Below are 16,570 nucleotides of genomic sequence, written 5' to 3'. Positions count from 1 at the left end.
TTTATTTCAAACGCTGATTTCCTCCCAGTGTATCAGTAATAATTATTGCTGATCTTGGCAATGACTATTTCAGCTTGAAAATATGGTCTTGAAAAGAGCAAAATGATAGTCTGATTTAAGGACCCTGACAGCAACGTTAGTATTACTAGTTTACATGAGTAATATGAACATAATCTTTTTTTAAAGGACTATATTTCTTCTGTCCTCCTCTGGCAAGGCTCTACATTAAAGGAAAAAAATGTCAGAATAGATAAAAGACTTTTTTGGTGATTTATTGTTATATATGTTAATGGAAAATATCAATTCCACAAAAAGACATTGTCATGGTTTAACCCCGGCTGGCAACTAAGCACCACACAGCTGCTCACTCATTCCCCCCCCGCTGGGATGGGGGAGAGAACTGGAAGAGTAAAAATGAGAAAATTTGTGAGTTGAGATAAAGACAGTTTAATAAGTAAAGCAAAAGCCACGCACGCAAGCAAAACAAAACAAGGAATTCATTCACTACTTCCCATCAGCAGGCAGGTGTTCAGCCATCCCCAGGAAAGCAGGGCTCCATCACGCATAACGGTTACTTGGGAAGACAAAAGACCATCACTCCAAACATCCCCCCCCTTCCTTCTTCTTCCCCCAGCTTTATATGCTGAGCATGATGTCATATGGTGTGGAATATCCCTGTGGTCAGTTGGGGTCAGCTGTCCCAGCTGTGTCCCCTCCCAACTTCTTGTGCACCCCCAGCCTACTCACTGGTGGGGTGGGGTGAGAAGCAGAAAAGGCCTTGACTCTGTGTCAGCACTGCTCAGCAATAACTAAAACATCCCTGTGTTATCAGCACTGTTTTCAGCACAAATCCAAAACATAACCCCATACGAGCTACTATGAAGAAAATTAACTCTATCCCATCCAAAACCAACACAGACATTAACATTGATTTGTTATATCCAGCATCTTATGAAACTGGAATGAGGATTAAAAATATCAAGCAAACAACAAATAATTTAATTCTTAGCATTTCTACAGATACTCTCTTCACTTCCTGAAGTTTTGTGTCACTTTCCTTAACCAGAAGCAAAATATCTACGTTGCACAAATTATTTGGTATCAATTTCTGTGTACTTCAAATGAAAGTGACCCAAAGCCTAACAAGGGGAACACAACCTTTGCTACTGATCAAGAAGAGAAAATGTTTAATTTAGCTCATTGTTCAATGCCAATATTTGTCTTTTTTCACTCTTACTACAGGAGTCTTGTAATATGTAAAAACAATCAATCATAGGATGAAATACCCACTCTGCTGAAGTAATTATACCACAGCTATTGTTTCTACCTCTTCTCTCCTTACTGTTGCCATTCTTTTTGGCTCACATTGTTGTCTGTCTGTCTTTAGTTTCTTCATTAGTTCTCTCGTTCCCCTGCCTGTCTTCAAGGATAGAGCCTGGGGGCAGAGGAGAAATTGGTCGGACTGGGAATACCTGGCACTTGTGCTCTCAGCTTGTTGAGCCAGAGCCAGTGAGCTGTTTGCAGGGACTTCATTCACTTCCATACCATTTTGTTCACTCACCTGTTGGTCCAGCATCCCATTGTCAAGTCCTGCAAGCAAAAATCCTCCTCTTGTCCTTTCCTCACTATCCCCCCCTCCTTTGTCAATTTACTCCTTCCACTGTGAGCAGCCCGAGAAGACAGACATGCACCCAAAAGCCAGTTCTGATGAATACTGGTTTAACTATATTTTTTTTCCAGAAAAGTCTAATTATGCATGTTCCCTGTTTTCTGAGAAAGGTGCATGCAAAGCTTTGCAAAATAGCACACAGGACTGATTAATAAGGTGGCCCTTATGTTTTTAAAATGACATATAACCCCCCCAAAAAAAAACCCCAAGGTAAATGATGTGTTTGAATTTCTCTTTGCTTTCAATATTCCGGAAGACTTCTCCTCAGTTCAGTACTAAACAACTGTATTATTTACAGGTCACCACAGCCTTTTCTTAAGAGATCCACAGCACAAAAGCAATGGCTGTGGGTGAGGCAACAGTGAAGATACTGCACAGCTAGTGCCTTAAGGCATTTCATAATGAAGGTAAAATTAGAGAATCAGTTCTTTTGACATCTGTAGGACTGAAAGGTTCCATATAAAACAGCACATCCTGTGATTTTTTTTTTTTTTCCCCCCTCCTATTCAAATAAACTGGAAACTTCTGCAAATAAAGCAGAGCAAGGCTTTCTTTTCAGGATAAAGCCAGTCTCCTTCCTGAGCTTATAGCCAGCAGGGCTTTTTTTTTTTTTAATTTACTGGAAGAACCAGTGTATGATTGAAATGGGAGGAACAGGTGAAAACTGCAATACCTTTTTCTATGAATATAAGTGTTATCAGATGGCTGCTGTACTCACAGCAGTCTTTTGCAGTAAGAGGGAATAAGCAAAAACTTTCTTCTGTGCACAAAATTCAGGATGAACAGAATTACTTCTTTACACCATCACTCTTCTTCCATATACTCCATATCTATAGAGTGTCTGCAGCAGATGTCCACACTGCTTGAAAGACAAGGCTGATTTTTAGTGTAATTTAGAAATACTTCCACTGTTTTCTTCTAATCTTTTACAAAGAGCCTCCAGATCAGTAATTTTTAGAAAGCAAAGACCTAGGCATAATTCAGATGAAGCACATCCTGGGAACATGCACTGAGGATGCCTCGCTCCCTGCCCTGCCCCACTCTTCCCAAGTTCCACGGAAGTCAACTCTCAGGTCAGGCAAAACTTAAGAGTAAATATATTGATTCTCACACTACGGTCATTCAAACTCAGTCCTTTCCTGTTTTATAGCAAAGTCTTGTACATGGTAAAATTACTTTAAATTTCATAACAATATATTTAGCTAGGTTTCTGAAAGCTTGCTTGGAGAACAGAAGACAGCTGGCTTTCCATATGGTTTTGGTTTCTTTCCTTGATGTGTTATTTCACTCTGGCATTGTGTAACTCAGTCCCAAGGTAAGGAAGAAATCTCTTCTCTACCTTTTCAAACATTATTCCCTTCAGCTTTCTTGTGCACTCATATTGTGGAGTCCAGCCCATGATAATATCACCAACTTTCAGCTGTGTTTTGTTTGCTCTTCTTTAAGGTATGACTGACCCACACTGCTGATTCATGTAGGAGTGCCATGCTAATCCTGGTATTCAAACAACTAGAGACAGTGTCATTTATGGCTATGCTCTTTTAGAGAGTTTTCAATCCACTGAACAGTGTACTTATTCATGCCAATTTGAACTTATTTGTCAGTTAAGAGTTCTTACTTAAGGGATAAAATTCAACATTAATTGCATTGTCTCAATTAAATTCTCAAGTGTATTATTAAAATCCAAAGAAAGTAGTATACCCTTCTGTAATCCACACACACATTTTTTCTTGACAAACTAATAATTTCCCACACTCCTCCCTATCTCCCAGGAAAAGTTAGCATTTTCTAGCCGGCTAAATGCTTAAAATAGTCACAATTTCACCTCTATGTTTGACTTAACTTTGTAAATCAACTGTATCTCAGCCAATGATAAATGACCTGGTTTAAACCTCACAATTTTGTCCTCAAAACAATTCATAATGCATTATGTATTTTGTATAATATCCACTGAAACAAATGGCCTGGCTGTTTGTTACTTCAATGAGAATTTTTTTTTTTTTTCTGAATTATTCTTAAATTTTTTTGAGGAGCTGGAAACAATATATTGCCATCTGGACACCTTACACATAATCCATCAATGCATGATTTTAAAAGGGATGTTTCTAAGTAATTACATTGTTTTTGCCAATGGGGGAAAAAAAAAAAAAAGATAAAATTATTTTTAAACAACATATGGACTGGACTAGGGAATAACATCATCAGAGTAAATCTCTCTACAATATGGAAAGAAAGTTCATTTAACACTCTGACTTAAACATCAGGGAATCAAGGTTCAAGCTCATTCTTTTCCACTGACTTTTGTGCAAGCCTCAGAGATCAACTGGCTTTCTGTACCATTCCCTTTCACCTTAGTGTTGTGAGAATGAATACCTCAAAGATTGTGAGGTACTTGGATACTACACAGGGAATTAAATGTAAGAGGGTTGAGAAAGTATTCTCTACAGGAAGAAAAATAAGAAGTACAATGTACTACCATGCATAGATCTTAAATAATGTAATTTTTTCTCAACTCAAAATTATTTGAGCCAGGAATTTAAAAAGCAGAAGGGATATCTGAGAAAGGAATGTAAACTGGGCAAGAAACCACACAGTGCCTTTAAAAGCCTACTCCTTGTCCTGCAGTTTGGATTCAGGATATGAGTGCAGATGTTTCCAAAGGCTCAACCTTTCATTCTTGAGTAGTGTTAATGGGCTAAAAAGGCAATTAAACCTCTTGTTAAAAGAGAGGCTTTATATTTCCATATTATTCTATGTCTTTACTCTGCAAATTGAGCATTACTTCTCACTAAAAACTAGCTGTCAACTATGTCTTCAAGTTTATAAATGACTGGCCTATTTCTGTACTAATCATACATAAAATGTCATCTAGTAATAATATACAAAATCCAGATCTTAGATTGCATAATAAATATGTTCTCATTGTATATATATATGTAAAGCTACATATAACTTGCATACCAAATGAAATATATGCATTATTTAAAAACAGCTTCAGTGCTGAAATTCTAGTATCAATTTGGAGCAGATGTCACCATCTGGCTGCCTTCACTAGTATCTCTATGAGACCATTTAAGTCTCCTGACTGGCTTCTACACTTTCTACACAGAAAGTAATTAGAGGGAAACACAAGGGATGGGATCCAACTGTCTTAAAATTAAGGTGTTTTCCTTCATTAAACTGAGCAAAGATGATAAAAAAAAAGGATGAACAAAGGAACAAACAATTTCAATTTGATGAACACCTCATTTTCTTCTTCTTCCTTAAATAGCAAAATATCTGTTTTTTATTCATTTGGCAAGTATCTATATGTTTTGTTTTCTTTTTTTAAATGCAGTATTAATATTTTTCATCCAATCCTTGATTTTTTTTTCTCTACTATATAATCAGTTGATGTCATACAAGTTTCCTTTTATTTATTTATTTATTTATTTATTTATTTATTTATTTTTAAGCTAGCATTTCCTAGGATTTAGGTCAGCTTATTTTCCACTTCCTTGATTTAGAAGCAGAAATCTCATGACCTATTATTTTGGTTGTGCTGCTGGGTGATTAGTATTGTAAAATGGCAATTTATTAAGGCAATATAAAATAATGATTCAGCTGACTTGAAAAAAGCAGGAAATCTAAAAAGAAAATAGAAAAACTTAAGCTACAATTTTGAATATAATTGTCTTGACGATCCAAAGGTCTCTCTTCAATTATTCAATGAAGCAGAAAAAGTGAATTGCAAGTTTGAAAAGAAACAAACAAAAAGCTTTTGGCATAGATAACACCACTATGACCATGTATTTCAGGTAAAAGTTCTCCACTGGACTTTATAACCTCAGAATACCGTTCATAGGTACCAGATGAAATTCCATATAGATGTATCTAGAGAGAAACCCACACATATATACACATAAATATCTATTTCCTTAAGTATGTGTATTTTTTTTTTTAGTAAGAGTTTCTGAGTGTCCTTCCATACCACTGTTTCTCCCTAAAATTCATTAGAAGAAGTAAGTATCACCAATTGTCTTGGCTCATATTTCTGAGCAAGTTGTTCTCTTATTTACCTTACCTTTCTCTAGAAAACAAGGTATGAATTTTCACAGTATCTTGCTCAAGGTCCAGTATTTTAAATTACGTAAGACGGATTGCCTAACTTGTGCATTCCACAGAGCAGCTCTAACAGCTGTGATGGTGTTTCCGTGTTGCTTTACTTATTTCTTTATTTTCTGATTGGTATTGGTATAAAATGTTCTCAATTTTTTCTTCACGAGTACAAATGGAGCTGCAATGCATTTCTAAGCTGTTGCATTTAATTTTTAATTCTAAAAAGCATTGGACACAGTTCTATAAAATTGCAGTGATTTGCAGTCAATAATGCTAAACTAAAACTAGAAGAAACAGTAATAATAAACTTATGGAACTTTATTAAGATAGGACCAATATGATGGTTTTATATGGGAGGATACAGAATACTTGGAAAAAAGTTTCGTAAGGGTCACCAAACCAAGTATTATTTTGCCTTCCACCTTTATTCCAAGCTTGCAGGAAGCTGTGTAGATCACCTATATCGTGCTGCCTACACTAATAAAGAAACAAAAGGTAAAAGTATTTCCTGGCATTCACTACAAATCTCTCTCAAACTAGCCAGTCTGACAAGCACCCTCCTTAAGTTAATACCGCAGTACACAATGATTTGAGTTATGAAAATGTTTTGCTCTTTCTGCTAAAGATCTTATCATGACTTGCTGGCAAATCATACTGTTCTTTAAGTCAGTGTTTTTCAAATCTTCTCCACAAATCATAGAATAGAGTGGGTTGGAAGGGACCTCTAAAGGTCATCTAGTCCAACTCCCCTGCCGTGGGCAGGGACATCTTCAACTACATCAGGTTGCTCAGAGCCCCGGCCAACATGACCTTGAATGTTTCCAGGATGGGACATCTACCACTTCTCTGGGCAACTGTTCCAGTGTTTCACCACCCTCAGCGTAAAAAATTTCTTCCTTCTATCTAGTCTATATCTACCCTCCTTTAGTTTAAAGCCATTCCCCCTTGTCCTGTCACTACAGGCCCTACTAAAAATTCTGTTCCCATCTTCCTTATAAGCCCCCTTTAAGTATTGAAAGGCCACAATAAGGTCTCCCTGGAGACTTCTCTTCTCCAGGCTGAACAACCTCAGCTCTCTCAGCCTTTCCTCATAGGAGAGGTGTTCCATACCTCTGACCATTTTTGTGGCCCTCTTCTGAACCCACTCCACAGGTCCATGTCTTTCTTGTGCTGAGGACTCCAGAGCTGGATGCAGTACTCCAGGTGGGGTCAACCAGAGCAGATCTTAGCAGACAATTTACATCTTATTATCTATCATGCTCTGATGGTCAGTGATGATTTATTCAGTTATAAACTGCCAATATCTGATAATACTAGCAAAACCTTTCTATCCAGTACCCAGATAACTAGAGAAGTATGGATATTCATTCATTAAACTTTCCAAGGCTGAAAGGTGCATCCAACACTGGACATCATATCAATGCAACTGCCAAGTGTGGACAACTGCGGTATGGCTGCTGTATAATTTTATACGTGCACATATACAAGACCAATGGCTTACAGATACTGTAAAAGAAAGACATTTCAATATGTGTTCGTAATGTGTCAATGATGTGACATTTTTCAACACATTGCAGCCATATTTTTTCTGGCTTATTGTTGCAGTATCTATCATTTTGTGTGGGAAGGCTAGAGCAGAAACATAGAGACTGCTTTTTAAAATTCTACATTATTTAACCCAGTTATACAGTATTTCATAATACTTTATTGATGCTTAGGCCTTTGATCATTGATCTGAGCACAATCAACAGTCACAAAGCCAGAGTCAGAAGACAGGGACAATAAAAAAAAAAAAAAAAAATTATAGCACTGATGCAGAAAAGTTAGTAAATAAATAAGTTAGGCGATAATATTCATGAAATTTGGAAGCTTGTGACAGATACATTGTAAACCACTGGACAAATACAACCAATGTGGTGAAGACAGCGCAAACACTAATTCACAGCAAACAACAAGACGCTAAAATTATCGTGAAGTCACTAGCAGTACTAATAAACACATGCCAATGGTTATCATGCTTACCTGGTGCAGATTTGATTACAATTAATTGGCAAAGAATTATTAAAGTAGAATTAAAAGTAGAGATAGAACACAAGGCCGAAGATACTGTTAGTAAGAAAGCAAAGCAAGCCTAAATTTTTTGGCTATAAAGACAGTAGAAGGGACAGTAATTAAAGAAACATTGCTAACTTTTTTTTTTTTTTAATATATTATGAAAACAGCATTAAGACTGTTTATACTCTAACACACTTGGGAATGACTGTAAATAGAACAGAGCTGATGACTCTGGTACAACAAAAATGAATAGAAAAATCCTTCCGTTATGGTTATAGCTATAGATGAATCAGCTTATTTAACGTGAGATAATGGTGCTGGTAACATATTAGCCATGCAAACTGTCTATGGGCCATTATCCTGTTATGATATTAGGTGTCTTAAGTGCTGAACATTATATCTGAGTTACAGTAATGCCAGTAACATTTTTCATTTTTAACACTTCAGTGAAACTATACATGTTTTTCGCCCTGTTCATATTCTGTGATCACAATATGACATTATTAAGACTTGAACTGAGAGAATTCCAAAATTCAATATTCTATTATAATTACTCTGAGTTACATTGATTTTCAACCAACTGGACTGAGCATATCTTGTTCATGTCTTGTTAGTATTATTTTTTAATTGACACATAATGCACTGTTTTGAAATAAGAAAATTCTGTCAGTGATCTAGTATTATTTTCAGCTTCTTGAAACACAAACAATATTACTGATTTATTGCAATCATTTCCTATAATCCTCAAAGTAGTGGAGGCAGATACACTCATTATTTTTGTGATCACAATCAATAATAGGAGTACATCTATCCCCTCTGAGAGAAACAAGGTTTCTCTTGGTTGGAGATGAAGACATTTTCAAATTAAATCCATTATTTCTTATTACCTCAGTCTGTTCCTATTCTTCTGCTTTCTAATGTCAGCTATTGCAACTAGTTTACAAAAAAAAAAATCACATCTTCCACATTTATTTATACACATGATAGAAGCAACAAAAACAGCCAAAGCAAAACCAAGCAACATATATTAAAAAGTATGGTCAGAATGAACTACTTACTCTGCTGTGCTATGAAAGACAAAATGGCAAAAAGCGGTATTAGTAGTCCATCAGTTACAATTTCAGCATTTGCTTATTCTCCATTTTATCTTTTTTTTGACAAGAAAGAGGGATTGTCTGGCTGGTAATTGTAAAATGTCCATACAATTTATTCTCTAAATTATGTTGTCTGGGTGCTAATTTCACATGCACAATACAGCCAACTGTATTTTATAAATGCATATTCATAAGAATAACTTTATTTCTCTTTTCTACTCTTTTCCTTTGCCTGTTCTATTTTTTTTTTTCTTGCAATTCTAACTACATTAGACGTACCCCAGTTACCCGAGCATTCCCTGATTCCCCCTGAGGTCTTAATATAGGTGTGCAGCAGAAAGTGGATGATGAGGTTCAACTCATCATCCACTAATTAAACAACTAACTAATCCAACTAACTAAACAACTTTTACTTGTTAATTTATGTTTAAAAAATTAATGTACCAAAAATACAAATGGGAGGATTATGTTGCGATCATATTGAATGATCCCACTTCTTTAGTATCCTATTAGATTTTATGTAGTTACTAGTGCTAGCACTTTTATTTTGCTAGAGAATACAGAAGTTCAGTACAATTATATAAATTTTATACATATTATTTTAAACTATACGTGCATATACTTCTTACTGAGGAAAACTAATACTTACAGAAATACAGCTTGTTCAGGAAGAAAACAGCCCAACTCTGAATTGCAGACACAATTTATCTTAATTTTATCATCCCCCATTTGAATGGCCACAGAACCTTGTATATGACACACAAGGTCACAGAAGCCCAACAATGTTTAGTTCCCAATCTGTGAAATCCAAACCACTTGAAGACAAGTACCCCAAAATAGATACAAAGTTTTGCTAATAAGTCACACTAGCCCTCAATCATATTTTGCAACATACACACTTGTGTATGTTTTATAACTTAGAACTTCCTTTCAGGAGATGAATGTGCTCTCAGTTTAATAGTCAACATCTATGATCAATATAATTATGTCTTCAAAAGTTCCAACTATAATTTGTTCTTGCAGAATGATCTACAATGTATTACGCAAGACAGCATTTAAAGTCAAGTCAATATGTGTAGGTATGCAGCAACACACACGCATAGACACACATACACAGAGTTTTAACCTAATCTGCATTTAAGATTCCTCTTGTTATTCAGGGTTAAATGGATTTTGAACTGGGAAAGCGAGCTTCAAATCTTGTTATTGGACCCATAGTTGACAAATATATATGAAATAAAGGTGTATTTCATCAGCATCTCTAACAAAACATAGTAACTGCATCTGGTCCACTACTAAAACAGAATACATTCATGATCTAATACAGCCAGACTGACCTTGCAGTAAAGCTACTCTGAGACAAAACTGAACTAAAATCTGGAAACTGCTTATGGTAGAGAAAGACTGGAGTTCAAAGTATGAAAAATAAACTCATGCCATTGCTACCTAGACAGTTTAGCACAGACGCTGTGAGTAAATCCATCCCAAATAACTAACAACTGCCCTCCTGAAAGTTTAACCTGCTATGCAGAATTCACAATTCATCAAACAACATTCTTCATCAACTGCCATTCTTTTGATGATTTTCTTATTAATTATTTTTAATACATTTCTCAGCTGCTTGATATACTTTTGTATTAAGGAGAAAAAGGGAACCAGTGAGCAAAACTGAGAGACAGAAGACTAAGGTAATGCTTTATCTCAGAGAAGAACCACTTCTGTGATCCAAAGTCCCCTGAAGATGTCAACAGAAGTGGTCCCATTCATTTCAACAAGTGCTGAATCCAGCTTGAAAATTCTTCAGTTCTCTATTTATGGTAGTAGAAAGGAAAAATTGCCAGCTCAAGCCAGAGGGAAATGATACCTTAGTTTCCTTTGATAAAGAGAGAAAAAGCAGCAGCTTACTTCATTGCAGTTCTCTGGTTACTACAGAATACTGGACAGTACACAGTAATGTACAAAGATCATCTGTCTGCTCTTACAACACCAGATTATTTGAAGTGCTTTATGATTTCATAGAATCATAGAATAGTTTGGGTTGGAAGGGACCTTTAAAGGTCATCTAGTCCAACCCCATTGCTATCCCATCCCCTGCGATGAGCAGGGACATCTTCAACTACATCAGGTTGCTCAGAGCCCCGTCCAACCTGACCTTGAATGTTTCCAGGGATGGGGCAACCACCACCTCTCTGGGCAACCTGTGCCAGTGTTTCACCACCCTCAGCGTAAAACATTTCTGCCTTCTATCTAGTCTAAATCTACCCCCCTTTAGTTTAAAGCCATTCCCCCTTGTCCTGTCGCAACAGGGCCTGCTAACAAGTTTGCCGCCATCTTTCTTATAAGCCCCCTTGAAGTACTGATAGGCTGCAAGAAGGTCTCGCCGAAGCCTTCTCTTCTCTAGGCTGAACAACCCCAACTCTCTCAGCCTTTCTTCATAGGAGAGGTATTCCATCCCTCTCATCATTTTCGTGGCCCTCTTCTTAACCCGCTCCAACAGGTCCATGTCTTTCGTATGCTGAGGGCTCCAGAGCTGGACGCAGTACTGCAGGTGGGGTCTCCCCAGAGCAGAGTAGAGGGGCAGAATCACCTCCCTCGACCTGCTGGCCACGCTTCTTTGGATGCAGCCCAGGACACGATTGGCCTTCTGGGCTGCGAGCGCACATTGCTGGCTCGTGTCCAGCTTTTCATCCACCAGTACCCCCAAGTCCCTCTTGGCAGGGCTGCTCTCAGTCCCTTCATCCCCCAGCCTGTACTGATACCGGGGGTTGCCCCGACCCAGGTGCAGGACCATGCACTTGGCCTTGTTAAACCTCATGAGGTTCACACAGGCCCACTCCTCCAGCTTGTCCAGGTCCCTCTGGATGGCATCCCATCCCTCTCACATGTCAACCGCACCACTCAGCTTGGTGTCCTCTGCAAACTTCTGAGGGTGCACTCGATCCCACTGCCTATGTCATTGATGAAGATGTTAAACAGTACTGGTCCCAATATGGACGCCTGAGGGACACCACTCGTCACTGATCTCCATCTGGACATTGAGCCATTGACCACTACCCTCCGGATCTGACCATCCAATCAATTCCTCATCCACCTAACAGTATGTCCTGGTTTCAGCTGGGATAGAGTTAATCTTCTTCCTAGTAGCTGCTATAGTGTTTTGTATTTAAGAAGAGAATAATGTTGATAACAATGAATAATGGAGGACAGAAGAGGGCCACGAAAATGATGAGGGGGATGGAACACCTCTCCTATGAAGAAAGGCTGAGAGAGTTGGGGTTGTTCAGCCTAGAGAAGAGAAGGCTTCGGCGAGACCTTCTTGCAGCCTATCAGTACTTCAAGGGGGCTTATAAGAAAGATGGGGACAGGCTTTTTAGCAGGGCCTGTTGCGACAGGACAAGGGGGAATGGCTTTAAACTAAAGGGGGGTAGATTTAGACTAGATAGAAGGCAGAAATGTTTTACGCTGAGGGTGGTGAAACACTGACACAGGTTGCCCAGAGAGGTGGTGGATGCCCCATCCTTGGAAACATTCCAGGTCGGGTTGGATGGGGCTCTGAGCAACCTGATGTAGTTGAAGATGTCCCTGCCCACAGCAGGGGGGTTGGACTAGATGACCTTTAGAGGTCCCTTCCAACCCAAACTATTCTATGATTCTATGATTTTATGATAACATGCTGATGTTTTAGTTGTTGCTAAGTTGTGCTTACACTAAATCAAGGACTTTTCAGCTTCCCATTCTCTACTGACTGAGAAGGCTGGAGGTGCACAAGAAGCTGGGAGGGGGCACAGCCAGGACAGCTGACCCAAACTGGCCAAAGGGGTATTCCATACCATATGACATGATGCTCAGTATATAAACTGGGGGAAAGCTGGCTGGTGGGGATGCTGCTCGGGAACTGGCTGGGCATCAGTCGGTGGGTGGTGTGTAACGGCATTGTGCATCACTTATTTTCTATATTCTTTTACCATTATTATTATTATTATTATTATTTTCCCTTCCTTTTCTGTCCTATTAAGTCGTCTTTATCGGAACCCATGAATCTTACCTTCCTCCCCCACCCCCGCAGCTCTCTTCCCCATCCCACTGTGACGGGGGAGTGAGCGAACGTCTGTGTGGTGTTTAGCTGCCTGCCGGTTTAAATCATCACACTGTCCATCTACCAAATCCATCTCTCTCCAGTTTAGAGAGAAGAATGTTGTAGAGGACCATGTCAAAGGCCTTACAGAAGTCCAGATAGATGACATCTGTAGCTTTTCCCGTGTCCACTGATGTGGTCACTCCATCATAGAAGGCCACTAGGTTGGTCAGGCAGGATTTGCCCTTGATGAAGCCATGCTGGCTGTCTTGAATCACCTCCCTGTCCTCCATGTGCCTTAGCATAGCATCCAGGAGGATCTCTTCCATGATCTTCCCAGGCACAGGCGTGAGACTGACAGGTAGGTAGTTCCCAGGGTCCTCCTTTCTACCCTTTTTAGAAATGGGTGCAGTGTTTCCCTTTTTCCAGTCACCAGGGACTTCACCTGGCTGCCATGACTTTTCAAATATCATGGAGAGTGGCTTCACAACTACATCAGCCAATTCCCTCAGGACTCTCGGATGCATCCTGTCAGGTCCCATAGGCTTATGTATGTTCAGGTTCCTCAGGTGGCCATGAACATGATCTTCTCTTACCGTGGGAGGGACTTTGCTCCCCCAGTCCCTGCCTTGAGGTCCATCCACTTGAGAGGTGTGGGAAGAGAGGTTGCCAGTGAAGACTGGGGCAAAAAAATTGTTGAGTACCTCAGCCTTCTCCTCATCCGTTGTTACCAGTTTGCCAGACGTGTTCATCAGGGGGGTTATGCTTTCTTTGACCTTCCTTTTCTGGCTGACATTCCTGTAGAAGCCCTTCTTATTATTCTTTGCATCCCTTGCCAAGTTCAGGTCCAGACATGCCTTGGCCTTCCTGACCCCATCCCTACACAACCGGGCAGCATCCCTGTACTCTTCCCAGGATACCTGTCCCTGCTTCCACTGCCTGTGCATTTCCTTCTTGCCCTTTAGTTTGACCAACAGGTCTCGACTCATTCATGATGGTCTCTTGCTTTCCTTTCCTGGTTTCTTACACCCAGGGATCAAGAGCTCTTGTGCTCTATGGAAAGGGTCCTTAAAGATCTGCCAGCTCTGTCCTGCTCCCTTGTCCCTGAGGGCAGTTTCCCAGGGGGTAACCTAAGTGTGAAATGGACTCTTGTGGTCACTGTTATGAAAAGTCCCAAAGCAACTGAAAAACTTGTCTGTCAGTTTTTGCCTGTGATAACCTTTGCTACTACCCTGATATTCCTCCTCTAAAGGAATGAGGGGTCTCAACTGATGATGTACTCCTGAAAGATGACACTCCAGTGGCCAGGCCAGCCTTCTGCTAAGCCAAAGTATAAATGAAGTGCACAAAGCCTACACAGGAAATACATGTTCAGCAAAGAAGAAAAGCAAACTCATTTACTAAGTGACAATCAAAAACAAAGTTGGTGAAATCCATTTCCACAATGTTACATAGTTGCTATTACTAATAACACATCTGTTGCTGATACACATCCCAATCACTAATGCATTTCTTTAAAAAGTGCACCTTGGTAATCTGTGTACTATCACTGACAGCACACAGGTTATTTAGCTCATTGGATTGCACCCCTATTTCCTTCACTTAAACAAATGGCTCTTGTGCTTTGATACCTGCTGTTCATTGATACTGATTGCTGCTTTGCAGTCTTAGAGCTGATAACAAGTGATTTATCAGCTCTGCCAGTGGAAGAGCTCTAGTCATTACAACTTTGTGACTCCTGTGTGAGGGGCTGAGCCAGGATGGCTTTGTCGCATTGCCAGAGTTCCCATACAAGGCTAATCCAATGTGAAAGACCTCAGATTTTGCTCTGTGGTACTTGCTTCCCATCATTTTCTTGTGACTTTGTGCATTTAAATAAATCGTCCCTATTTAGTGCCAGAAATGCACTGATGATTCTGTTACTTTCTGATCTGCAAGCTGAGCCATGCCAATTTACCTCAGCTGAGATACTGCCTCACGCTTTGTAAGTTCCCAAAAATATCGTGCAAAGTTTGCTTGCCTTTGTTCTATGGAGATCATACTCAACACTAACAACAGCCTCCCTGCCTACATTCTGAATTGTCAAGACTGTAGAACTGCAATCTGTACTTACGTTAATATAAGTTTTAATGTGAGTTTACAGTATGCCAACATCCAAACTTGCTTTTTAAGTTGATGACTGCAAACTTTGAACAACCAGACAAAAATAAATTGTAGACTCAGTGAATTGTTCCTTATTTTTGTTTTATAAAGCAAAACAAAACATGATAAGCACCACAGGAATGTTGCAGCATTTCAAATAAAAGTACCAGGAGCTTGGGGAAAAATGGATGGCTATATAGACCTTTGAATTAAATTGTGGACCACACTGATCTTAATTTTCTTTGGAAACTGTGCTGGTTTTGGCTGGGATATTTCTTCTAGTTGATTTTCTTCACAGTAGCTAATATGGGGCTATGTTTTAGATTTGTGCTGGAAACAATGTTGATAATACAGGGATGCTTTAGTTATTGTTGAGCAGTGCTGACACAGAGTCAAGGCCTTTTCTGCCTCTCACACCACCCCACCAGCAAGTAGGCTGGGGGTGCACAAGAAGTTGGGAGGGGACACAGCTGTGACAGCTGACCCCAACTGACCACAGGGATATTCCATGCCATATGACATCATGCTCAGCCTATAAAGCTGGGGGAAGAAGAAGGAAGGGGGGGAAGTTCGGAGTGATGGTCTTTTGTCTTCCCAAGTAACCGTTATGCGTGATGGAGCCCTGCTTTCCTGGGGATGGCTGAACACCTGCCTGCCGATGGGAAGTAGTGAATGAATTCCTTGTTTTGTTTTGCTTGCGTGCGCAGCTTTTGCTTTCCCTATTAAACTGTCTTTATCTCAACCCACGGGTTTTCTCACTTTTATCCTTCCGATTCTTTCCCCCATCCCACCCGGGGGGAGTAAGAGAGTGACTGTGTGGTGCTTAGTTGCTGGCTGGGGTTAAACAACAAGAGAAACAAACAAAGATGAGAAACAATCAGGAATATTAGAAAACTGTATTTCCTGCTGCCAAAAAGATGTTATTTTTAGAGTGTTTCTGAATGAATAAAATAATAAAGCTATAAAATGGAGGGGGGGTTTTTGTTTTTTTTTCTTAGTGAAAGGAAACAAAACAAGTGGTTTTGTTTTAAATGTACTGCAGTGGTCCTCAAGTATAATTAAAGGTCAACAATACCCAGGTGCAATGAAACAAAGTTATTCAAAATTTAAAAAAAAAACCAAACTGTCCAGTTTCTTCTCCATTTTGGTCTACAGGACACGAGATCTGAGGGGTTTGTCTTCTGAAGTTTGGATATGTAACATTATGGTCAGTTTACACTTTGTTTTACATCCATTTATGTAGATTGACACAAATTTATACATAATTTGAGTAAGCCTGTTAGTATGTTTTTAGAATAAATGTCAATCTTAACATTACATTACTGTTATTATGAATAAAAAAGCTACAGGTAGTCAATATGAAAATATGAAATAGGTCAAAACTGAGTTTTAGTTTTAATTATGTATTTTTAACATCCACTTTGGCACATTTTATAA

This window comes from Aptenodytes patagonicus, chromosome 2 (assembly GCF_965638725.1).
Source record: "Aptenodytes patagonicus chromosome 2, bAptPat1.pri.cur, whole genome shotgun sequence".
In the NCBI taxonomy this organism is placed as follows: Eukaryota; Metazoa; Chordata; class Aves; order Sphenisciformes; family Spheniscidae; genus Aptenodytes; species Aptenodytes patagonicus.
The sequence above is the reverse complement of the archived record's forward strand: the minus strand, read 5'-3'. Positions refer to the sequence as shown.